Raw genomic sequence first — 12,223 nt, forward strand, 5'->3', positions numbered from 1 at the left:
CAATGCGTGTAAAAAAGTAAAATAACAATGATATCAATAGTGCTTACAGATATATATTTTTTTCTATTTATGGCAAAAACACTCAAAATATGAGTATAAAAAGGTGAAAAGTAAGTATGTAACCATAACTGTTTAAAAGCAAGCAAAAAAAAGAGCACTAATGGATGGTGAAAAGGCACCCATTGCATCTAATAAACAACTGATCCTAACCTGTGCCATCAAACTAACGACAACTGAAACAAAAAGCTGAGAGCACAGGTAGGAGTTTGATTTTTAAAGTGGCACAACTTGTATAATTCCATGTATAATCACATAAAATTAGATGGCATTAGATACACTCAGTGAATAATGAACACACTACTCTTTAGTGTACTATAAATCCTTTTTTAAGATGCAGTAGAAAGTGTAGACATTAATAACCTTATTGTAAAAACTGACTCATGAGTGCTGACTGAAAATGAGTTGTGCAGCTTTATTATGTGTGCCTACTTTTTGATGTTTTTAGGATGATACCAGTAACAATTAACAGATAATCCTGGTAGAGTGGCAAACAAACTATGGCTCAAAACTATGAACAGCTTTAGGATTCTTGGACTCGTTATTATAAGGATCCACCCTGGTAAAGGAAACTCAGTAAGTACTGTGCTTATGAGAGAAACTAAAGAAAGCTCTATGTTCTAGCACCAAGTTACTGCTAACTTGTACAGACAAAAAACAGAAAGCATCCAAACTGAAAAGAGCCCCAAATAGTAGTGTGGACAGCTCAGTACCAGAAGGCTCTGCAGCAGGTGATTAAAACTGCCCAGAACATCATTAGCACCCATGCACTTATAATTGATATGTGTGCTGTCTGTGCACAGCCCAAAGGATACTAAGAGACAATACTTACTCAACCCAAAGTATCTCCCGCCATACCACCAGACTTCGGAGGAGTTTCTTTCCTCAGGCTCTGAGACTAATGAACTCATTGTCTACACTTCACCAAGAAGAATCGGTTTAGGTTTTAGGACCTAATGCTTTATTCAGTCATTTACAGTTTTCTTCTTTCTGTATGTTGGCAGCAAAAACGGACTGCAACAAATAAAGCTGAAGTTCTCAGCAACAACTTTCACCTTCCACATAATTTAAACTTGTGAAAACACTGATTAGGGCAATTCTGAAATCTGTGTGCTCTTTTTCCCCAGTTTAGAACTGTGGGTCATTAATTTCCACATTGTTTTCATGAGTTGAAACAATTTCTTTCTGTGTCTGCCAGTCAGTTGAGCCATTAACGCATATGTTTAAATGGCTCATTGTACTGCTCTTGTTCCACTCAGTATGTGTTAACAAGTAGATGTAGATATGGTGACATTTTATTCATTACAGCTTAACTGGATGTTGAAAGTGATGGATGAGGTTCCATTCAGAAGCCCATGAATCAGATTAAACTGTGAAAATGAGTATTGACTGTGATGTCTGCATTCTGTTTGCTGTTACATTTTAGTAACTTCATACTGGAGCCAAATGTGCCTTCGTGGAAAGATTGTGTGCATTTTTTGTTTTTCTTTTTTGTCTTCTTTAACATCCATCAGCTGCCCCTCAACAAATTACTGATCATAATCTTATGTTACTGAGTTTAAGGAATTTAAGGAGTCAAATGTCCTAAACAAAACTAAACTGGAAGAACCAACCTTAGCTCTGGATACCACCTGTGTAGCTGAAATGTTAGACTGTGCCTCCCATGGCAGTTCCCCATTAAATACTTCGAAAACTACAAGAATGTTGAAAAAAGATTATTGAACTGATTACTAAGTAATTACTTTAATAATTTAATAACAAATATTTAACTAAATATTAATTAATATGTAATGATAACAGCTGTGTTAAGCAATCAAATATTGCCCGTAGAGAAAGGTAGCAGGTTAGATGAGATGAGCTATAAATGATAAAAATTCCAATAAGACATTTTTTAACCTATACTCTCTACATATATATATATATATATATATATATATATATATATATATATATATATATATATATATATATACACTCACACACACTTCAGTTAAAATGTTCATATATGTAAAACAGAGTTTTCAAAATGTGTTTTTGGAACTAGTGTGAAATTTTGGGAAATGGATTATTTACAATGCAACTGAAAGTTAGACGTGACGACTTTCCTCCCTGGCATTTGGCAACAAATGTAAAGTTGCTGCAAGAAACTGCTCCAGTTACCTTGTTACAGACTGAAAATAGAAAGAGCAAAGTGTGTCCAAAGCAAAGACTCACGCCAGTTCTTAAATCTTGAGTGACCAAACCAAAAAAGTGTTTTTAATACTGTCTAAACTATAAGTTTGTGCTTTGACACTTATGAATAAATCCAGGCTGTTTCCGGTCTTTATGCTAAGCTAAGATAACTAGATCATGGTTATAGTAGATAATCAGAATCTTCTCATCTATCCCTTTCCACATCTGATTTTTGCAACCACTTTTTTAAAGAAGGCCCTTCAAATATTAATCAGAGCAGGAAATCCTCTTCTGAAGACAGAAGTTATGGCGTTTTGCCTCAGTGAAGCCCTGCCTGTCAAATCACACAGGAACAAGGAACATCTGAGACAGCTTGGGTTAATCAAAATTTAATCACAACTCAATAGCTGATTCAGTCTGAGGCTGTCATACATAGAGTGCATTAGGTTAGATCAGACACATATCTGTCATGGTCCTGGGTCGGTGACTGTTGGGGGAAAACTCTGTAAAAAACCCAGGAGAAATAAAGACACAATGAGACAAAGTTACTTTCTTTATCAAACGTGTACACGGGTGAGCTGCTAAGAACAACTCACCCCATGCACAGTGGCTTGGTAATTTTTATAGGAAAGACAGTGAGAACAGGATAAGAAAATACAAAACAAATAAAATAAACAACTCCATATGTGGCGCTAGTCTCGTCAGCAGAGAGCTGGGAGAAGGCTGTGAGAGATAAAACAATCTAAAACAATATGTCCCAAAACAGTATGTCTTTGCTGAGAAAGTCTAAAAAGATAATTCTAAACTAATCTAACCATAGACAAAAGGGCATGCTTGCACATTTAAAAGAAGGTAAAGAAACATAGAAACATTTTTCCTGTAACATTCCCTCCTGTTTTAACTTATTTTAAATGTATACAACAATTGTCTGTGAAGGTTATTTATTAAGTATCTTAAACAATTTGTTAATTTTTCAAAATGTCAGCATAGCAGAAATGGCAGTCATTTGGTCTAAAGAATAAAACAAAAGAAAATAATACAAAGAAAAACATAGTAAATGAAATAACAAGTGGAATAAACAAGAAAAAATAATAAAACTAAAACTACAAAAAATAAAGGATATATTTTAAAACGAAAACTTACAAAAAATAAAAGGGTGAAAAGTAAAATGAAAACTTTATATTTAAAAATGATGAAAACCTAATATGTAAAATGAAAACTTCAAAAAATACAAGGATGGAAACCTTATATTATAAAATGAAAACTTCAAAAAAAACAAGCATGAAACCTTATACTTAAAACGATGCAAACCTTAAATTGAAAACTTTATATGTAAAATAATGAAAACTTCATATTTAAAATGGAAACTTTATGTTTAAAACTGAAGACTTCAAAAAAATAAAAGCATGAAAACTTTATATTTAAAATGAAAAACTTTGTTTAAAACTCAAGACTTCAAAAAAAATAAAAGCATGAAAACTTGCATAACCTACTAATGTTTTAATCAGTGCATGATCACTTGACAAGTCATTTTTAATCACCACGTCATTTATTAGCAGCTAGTACAAGTTCTCCTCTAACAGAATTGCAACGGGATGTTGTTCTTCTTCAGGCACGGCAACATAAGCAGTCATTGTAGTTGTTATCATCTGTGAAATCATTACTCTTAGGCATGGCAACACACACAACACTAATATGAGCAGTGCTATCATGATGAGACCTAGAAGGAAAAATGGCTTTGCTACAGCAGCCAGCCATGAACCGCTGAACAGCCAGTCCAGCCAGCTTTGTGCTGTAGCTGCTCCAGGTGTGTGTTCAGTGACATATTTTTGCAGAGCGGTCAAATTCTGCAAAGCTTCATAAATGTCTCCTCCAGTTTCGTATCCATCAGGGATAAAAGTGCAACATGTTTCCCCGATCAGCTTGCAAACTCCTCCTTGTGATGCTGTTAGCAGGTCTAGTGTCAGTCTGTTCTGCAGCACCATCGTTCTGATGGCCTGCTGTTCTCCTGCTAAGGCGGTTCCCAGGGTCTTAGTCAAGTTGATGTGTCGTAGCAGAGCATATCGGTTGATTTCCACATGATCCCGCACCTCGGCAACTCCAATGCCGGGGATCAAGCTCTGTAAGAATTTCACTCCTCCTCAGATGCGAAACTCTGGTTCCTTTACTGCTTGGTGCCGTCCGTGCACATCCTGTCTGGTAATGAGTCTTTGTTTGTAGTATCATTCGGTAGCTGTAGTTGGAGCGACAGTTGAGGCTCATCAGTGTCGCGTTACTGGCACAGGTTTCGTTGAGTGAACAGTCCATACACTTCCTCTCGTTCCTTGGTGGGCAGAAAGTGTATATGTATTTGCATAGCAGTCAGTTTTATTATTCAAGTAAGCTGTAGTGTTCATAAACTGCCACCAGAAATTAGTGGCATAGCCATGGGGAAACTTGGTGTACTTTCCTTTGTCATACAGTGTCTGCCTTTTCTTCATATAGCGTGACTTATTGTCCCTCACGGAAGCAAAGGTGAGGAGCCCGGCCATGGTCAGGGCCGCTGCAGTTGTTAAGAGCCACCACCTCATGACGACGGGACACACCCTCCTGTCGCGAATAGACCCCCCGGCCAGGAAGGCTGACCCCTCCACCGGGCGAGATCACAACAAGTGGGCAAGCCTGCCGTCAGCTGTGTTTAGATGGCTTCACTGACTCGCCTGCAGTGACTCTGATGGATCCAGGATGGTCGTTCCGCAATTTTGCAAGCGGTCGGTGTAGTGAGGAGGACTTGGTATGGCCCCTCCCACCTGGGTGTGCTCCAGTTTTTCCTTTGGAGCACCTTGATCAGAACCCAGTCACCGGGCTTTAGTCTGCAAGACACTTGATAGACATCATTACATTCTTCGTCATTTACAATCATCTCTTTATTTTCCTACAACTTAGACATACATTTTGCTACTGAAATTGTATCTGCCTTTTTCACTGGGTAGATTTCTGGCCACTTTGAGAATACATCTATAACCACTAGGGTGTATTTTTACCCTTGGCATTCATTTAGCTCAATAAAGTCCATATGGATTGTGTGGTCTCAGGTTTCCCTGAGCATTACATTTTTGACACGTCATGCATGTTCTGACAAATTGTTTTGCTGAGGTTTCAAAATTTACAGTGTAGAATTTACAGTGTAGAAATGAGAGTAAAAATGTAATGCATGTTCTGACAAATTGTTTTGCTGAGGTTTCAAAATTTACAGTGTAGAATTTACAGTGTAGAAATGAGAGTTGACAATACTGGTCAGTCCCCCCGTTGACAAATGCGTACAGCCATGAGTCACTAATGCCGCCATTTTGTGGAGGAATTTTGGCAACACTGGCTTGCCATAACACATCATTAAGTCGTTTGTCAGAACTGCACCGTGTTTTAGCCATTTTGCCTGCTCTGCTGTGCTTGCTGCTTTTTGTTCATTTTTCAACACATCCAGTGGAATCTGATGTGTGTTTACTGCCATCAATGTAATGTTTGCCTGTTGTGCCGCCTATTTTGCTGCTCTGTCAGCAAAATTGTTGCCTGTAGTAATGAAAGAGTCAGTAGGCGTTGTAAGAGGTTGGCATGCTGGTTTGCCAGTTGGTGTAATCATTCCTCTGGTTTTCCAGATTTTTTGCAAAATGATGCACAGCAGAGAAAACATACTGGCTGTCTATATAAATGGTTATTTGTTTATCTTTGTGTATTTCACATGCGCAACAATCTCGTGTGAAGTGACCTTCCTCTCCACGGTTCTAGCAGGCGTTGTCTCTATGTTATCTGCTGTTTCTGCGTGGCTGTCTGCGGCCTTGGTGTTTGTGACTTTGCTCGCCTCTCTGTTCCTGATAGCCACCTGCGAATTAGTGTTTTAGTCTGTTGTCAACAGTCAGCCTTATTGTTAAGTTACAGAATGCTTCTCCCTTTTTTTGTTTTTTGTTTTTTTGTTTGGGAGAATAGATGCAACTCTACATTTTCACTTAAGGCAGTTTTAGATAATTTCTAGTTCTTCAAACAATGCATGGATCTCACACATTTCAAACTTTCAAGTTAGGGTTGTTTCCCATTTATACAAATATATATATTTAACTTTGCATTGCTCACAGCTCATAGCTCACAGCTCTAAACCTAGGCATTTTTCAATCATATGCCTAATCACTATGTGTCACTGTGATTCTCAAGTATGGTCACAAGTTCGTTTAAATTCGTTTCCAAAACCAACAAAATAATCAAAGAAAAACAAAAACATAAACGTGTCAGGACACAAAAGAAAAAGAAAAATGCTGCCACCCGAACAAGGCAGAAGTCTGCATATGTTGGCTTTTAATAGCATGCAGCTTGTAACATGGTAGACTAATGTGCCTGTGTTAATTCAGCTTTATATTATTGTGTGAAGTTGCACTGGGTTGGGAGTGGTTTTGTGGTTGTCACATTTTTGGTGAGCCAATGGCTGGAATGGGGTTGGACTAATTAGAGGCAGGTGTACTTGATTGCACTGATACACTGGTCTACATATAGCCCACACTACAAACACTGCTGTGTTGTTTTGTCTCTCTGTGCAGTCCAGGGCCTATTATATGCCACAGCCTAAAGGCAGCAGAGTTCCAGAGGCTTGAGTGACCACTGACTATATGCTTGCAGGGTGGTGGGTCTCCAAGGACAACTTCTAACCCTGTTAAAGGCAACATGTGGGGTGCAACTTGGCCGTGTGGCATAGCTGGCTCTGGCCTTGGGACTGTGTGTTTTTATACAATTCATAAGTGGGACACTGGACTGTTTTATCTTTTATCTCTTGATATATTTTTCGTCAATAAATTATCTTTTAGAATTTTATTGACTGACATCTTTTTGCCCACGACTGAGACGGTTGGTCAGACCTAGAGTCTTTCTTTGGGTGTGTTACAGCAGCTTCTGCTCTAAAAGAAACAAAAAAGAAAAAGAAAAGAAAATGTGGAACATGCTCATCAGCTTAGCAGTGTCTACATATTTAATTCAGCTTCTCAATCCTGTAGTTTTAGCTGTTGTCTACAGGGTTTTGCTTATTGGTTGTTATTATAGGTGTGCTCTATATCTCAGCAATGTGTCATTCTAGGATGATAGGTTTCAAGCTGGTCAAGTGCCTCTATGCACTTCATTAGTTTAGTTATTCTCTGTATTGTCTTCATCTCACATGTCATTACACTGAGTTTCAGCAAACCTTAAGCTTGATGCAGACTACTGCTTAACAATTATCCACCTCACATCATAACCGTTTAAGGTGCCTCTTCATATTAATATTATGTCATTGTTAATATTATCCTCTTTGTCTTATATAACAGCAATAGCATATTATAATATTTTATCAGTGTGTACCACTATACTACTACTGAGCCAATTTGTTAGTTAGGATCATCTTATTCAGCAAACAGATAATTTTGAATTCATCCAATCTGCGGTCACATTTGTTCTCTCTGTTGCATGGCGGACCAGGCAGTTCTATTATAATATATTATTTATATTTTATTTTGTATCCATCAAGGGCTTCAGATGACCTGCAGAATCATCCTTTTCCCAGGGTGGAGACAGTTACCTTTTCACACACTGTCCTTGGCTGAACAATGACACAGCCTTAATATACTTTATTTATTTTATTAAAATATTTTCGTGTGAATTATTTGCTTTATATTCATTTTATACATTGTGGGCATGGTCATCATGCCAACTGTGTTTCATTGTTAATATCACTTTACAGGTTGTTATCCTTGCTATTATTAATTTCAAATACTCTAAAGATCATTTCTACTGTAATTTTCCCTTTGTTTATCTTTATTTCGTACTTTTTATATTTATATCTACTCAGTGGGGTCTGTTTTCAACCCTTTTAAACTACTTCAAACTACTTTGATCTCTAGTTTTCACCTAATAAGGGATTATTATGTTCTTCCTGATATGGGTGGTGCTGCAGATGCGGCTGCAGGAATGAGTGATGGTTTACTAAAAGGATTGTGGGAACTGCACAGTGTCTCGTCTTCTGGTTTTACTAAACTGGCAGTTGGATTCTGTTCTCCCGACTGTTTATATTTTGTTTTCTTAAATCTCTCAGTTTACAGACACTGTTTTTGTCCGGCGTCTGGACTTTTCTTTTCTCACCACTGCTCGTCAGCAGGAGTGAGTGTTAATTTCACTTGCTTGATTACCCATCTTATTTATGTATTTACTTATTTTTGTTTAAGTAATATATACACAATACAGCTGCTATCACCTTCGCTGGTATTAGAGACGAGAGTGGTTGCTCACACGCCCTTCTACTTTCGGACTATTTCCAAAAGCGGTGTGAACTTTACGAGACGGAACTCGACCGTTCTCTCAACTCACCAGCACGTCAGTGAATAGCAGTAAAAGAAAAACACAGTAGGAGCAGCTCAGTCTCTTATCGGACCGTGAAAATTCAGCTTGCTCCGTTAGTTACAACAATACACACGCATACATTCACACTTATTCGCGCGATCGGAACCCTTATCATAAGGGGAGCTGCCAGTCTTTCTGTAGACGAGCTACTTATTCCCTTGACCCAGCTGGGGGAGCTACCCAGAGCTCCAAACCTAACCCACAGAAGTGGGGAGCTTCCAGTCGACGAGCTCCAAGCTACCAGCCGACGAGCTACTTTAAACCCACAGAGGTGGGGAGCTTCCAGTCGCGACGAGCTACTTTCGCTATTTTAAATTCCCTGAATTTAAAATACGATTTTACGCAAGATTTTGTCAGTGTGTCTGTATCTACCTGGTCAGTGTCGCCGGGTCTGGTCCACCTCGATCGGGCCCCACCACCGTGGGTCGCTTTCTAGAACGTTGGCCAAGACTCGAATTTAACGCCCTTGGTCTTTGACCACACACCTAGTGTGTGGGCTGTCGACAGACGAACAACGTGGACTGGTCACGGAGATGGGACACGATGGAGGCGCTCCGGCTCCGAAGGACCAAGAAATGTTGGGGGAAAACTCTGTAAAAAACCCAGGAGAAATAAAGACACAATGAGACAAAGTTACTTTCTTTATCAAACGTGTACACGGGTGAGCTGCTAAGAACAACTCACCCCATGCACAGTGGCTTGGTAATTTTTATAGGAAAGACAGTGAGAACAGGATAAGAAAATACAAAACAAATAAAATAAACAACTCCATATGTGGCGCTAGTCTCGTCAGCAGAGAGCTGGGAGAAGGCTGTGAGAGATAAAACAATCTAAAACAATATGTCCCAAAACAGTATGTCTTTGCTGAGAAAGTCTAAAAAGATAATTCTAAACTAATCTAACCATAGACAAAAGGGCATGCTTGCACATTTAAAAGAAGGTAAAGAAACATAGAAACATTTTTCCTGTAACAGTGACCCAGCGCTTTTAGTTATCATTTTCTAGTTTATGATGATGATGATTATTATTGTTTGAGTTCTGTGTGTTATATTTGGTCTGCCTTTGAGTCTGTCTCTGTCTATGGTGTCACCCCATCTGTTTGTGAATCTGTCTGTTTAGTTCAATGTCTTGTCTGGTTCCATGTGTCTGAGTTTCCTGTTTTATTTTGAAGGTTTGTGTCATATGTGAGTGTGCTCAGTCTCGTCAGCTGTGATTTCTCCCAGGTGTGTTCCCCTCCTGTCTCTCATCCCTTGATTACTGCCGTCTGTGTATTTAAGCCCTGTGTTTCTCTGTGTCAGTGTCGCGTCGTACCCTCAACTAGCTGTGTGTTCTGCTTCTATGTCCCTAGTGTTTGGTCTCCTGCTCCAGTTTAGTGTTTCTTTCCAGTGTTTCAGTCCTTGGTTCCTCTGTTCTGACTTTTGGTTTTCTTTTGGTGAGTTTAGTTTGTACGAGGTTTTTCCCAGCAATAAAGCTGCGCCTTAAGTTTCACTTCCGTGTCTGAGTTCTGCATTTTGGGTCCACCACTCCTGCTTGCCTGCCACACAGAGATTCATGACAATATCTATAGTTCATCTTTCTTATACAACAATCTGACTTCAGACTGATTACTGAAAATACCCCTTGACACCCCTGACCTGAAAAATTCTCAGACAGCGCATTCATCTGAAGAAGGGAAAAAGGCTTATACTCATGAAGTCACGTCCTAGACGCTCTAATCACTTCAATCTGGTTTTAGACTCCACTCCCACATCAATGTTGATAAAGACATCTTGTGAGTACTGGAGCAAAACTCCATTTCTATTCTTGTTCCCTAGCGCACAGATCCCCCGTCCCTCCAAACAGGAAAACGCATCACAATGGATATCCAGGTTCTGTTCTTCCACTGGATGAGCTTGTTGAAAGACTTCACTTTGTCTATGTGAACACAAAAAGCCGTGTGGTTTCATGTTATTGACAGCTGAGTTAATGTGTCATCTTTGGAGTCACGCAACTCCTAAACACTATGCTGTTCTGAGATGGTACCGAATGCTGAAAGCTGGTAACACAGAGGAGACACGAGCTTCTGTGCAGCTGCCTCACACAGTGTATCTCTGGTTACTTTGTCCATGGTCTTATCTGTCAGGAATAGAAAACAATTACACAGAGCAAGCGAAGTAGTGCTCTTCAATAGAAACTGGGGTACCTGAGTACTGCCATTCATCTTCTTCAGAGCATTTCAGCTGGAAAAAGTACACTCATTACTCGTTATTTTTCAGGATATTTTATATTTTAAAAAAAACATTTTGCAAGCCACAATTTTAGTAATAGCTAATTAAAATGTGCATATTATACACTGACCTGATACATAAATACTAAACTACAGGTTACAACTCTGAGCTGGCATTTTAAATGCAGTGCACCATGTTGTTCCTAATAACACGCTGAAAACTGCGGCAAATTAAATGGAAAAATCTGTATGATGTGTGTCTGAATATCCAGCAGCACAGCTACAGATAAAGCTAAAGAGCAATACTAATTTGATCTGTAACAGTGGCTCAATTAAGTTAGAAGACATCCTTCTCATCTTTCATTTGCATCCTTTTTGGATTTCATTTTCATGTTTTCATTTGTTTGATGTTCAAAGCTCCAAACAAATGTTCTGACCTAGATGCAAAATTAATCATTTCTAGCAAACAGCATCTGTCAAGCAGATGGAGAGCACTGATCTAATGGTATGTGCTGCAAAAAGAGAGAAGCACATTTCTATGACCACCTGACTCTGAACTTATCCAGGGTACACACACCACACAAGTTATAATCCCCTGTATATTGCAGGAGAAAATCCATCAATAGCCTTTTTCTGAATGTCCTTACAGAACTCAATTAGATGAGGTCCGGGAAAACAGATTGCTTGCCATATTGAAACTCTGAAATAGGCTTCTATCTGACAACTTTGTGGTATTTACTTTTTGAACCACTTCTCGGTTCAGTCCATGTAATCATAAAACAGTACCGCATTACCAGTTGTTATAATCTTGTCAAAGCCACTCTCCTTTCACAAACTAACAGAGAAACAAATGTTGCATGTTTTTATTAAGAGTAAAAAGAGAAAATATTTTCACTCTTAGATAGATATAGACAGAGGCATGTATAACTCATTTTTAAGAATACACAGCTGGTTCTGAGCTGAGATGCTTCCTAGATGATGCTTAATTGCATTGACTAGAATGAATATTTATTAAAAGCTAGACATTTTAAATTAAATAAGAAAGAAAAGCATTTCTTTGTGCCCCCCTCTCCCTGTTAATGCCCTACCTGGCCCCCTGGCAAAGCTTTGCTAGACCCGCCCCTGCACAGTTACCAGCTGTCAGCTACTTAGAAAAGGATCCTGGTGTTATTTGTCTCTCAGAAACAGTTCATAACTTCCCTTCAACTCATTCATGTCACCTAAAAGGTAAACCTGTTTCTCCATCACCTGTTCAGCTCTGATGATTCAGTAAGGACATCTCCTGGTTTCATCTTCATGTTTCCCTCTCACCACATATCCAAACCGATATCATGACCAGCAGCTTTTACAGCTGTGGCTCCAGCAAACATCAGCTGATACTAGAAATTAATATTAAAT

The sequence above is a fragment of the Diplotaxodon limnothrissa genome, linkage group LG1 (genome assembly GCF_057381915.1).
Source record: "Diplotaxodon limnothrissa isolate DT_005_m linkage group LG1, D_limnothrissa_male_GT1.1, whole genome shotgun sequence".
Taxonomy (NCBI): domain Eukaryota; kingdom Metazoa; phylum Chordata; class Actinopteri; order Cichliformes; family Cichlidae; genus Diplotaxodon; species Diplotaxodon limnothrissa.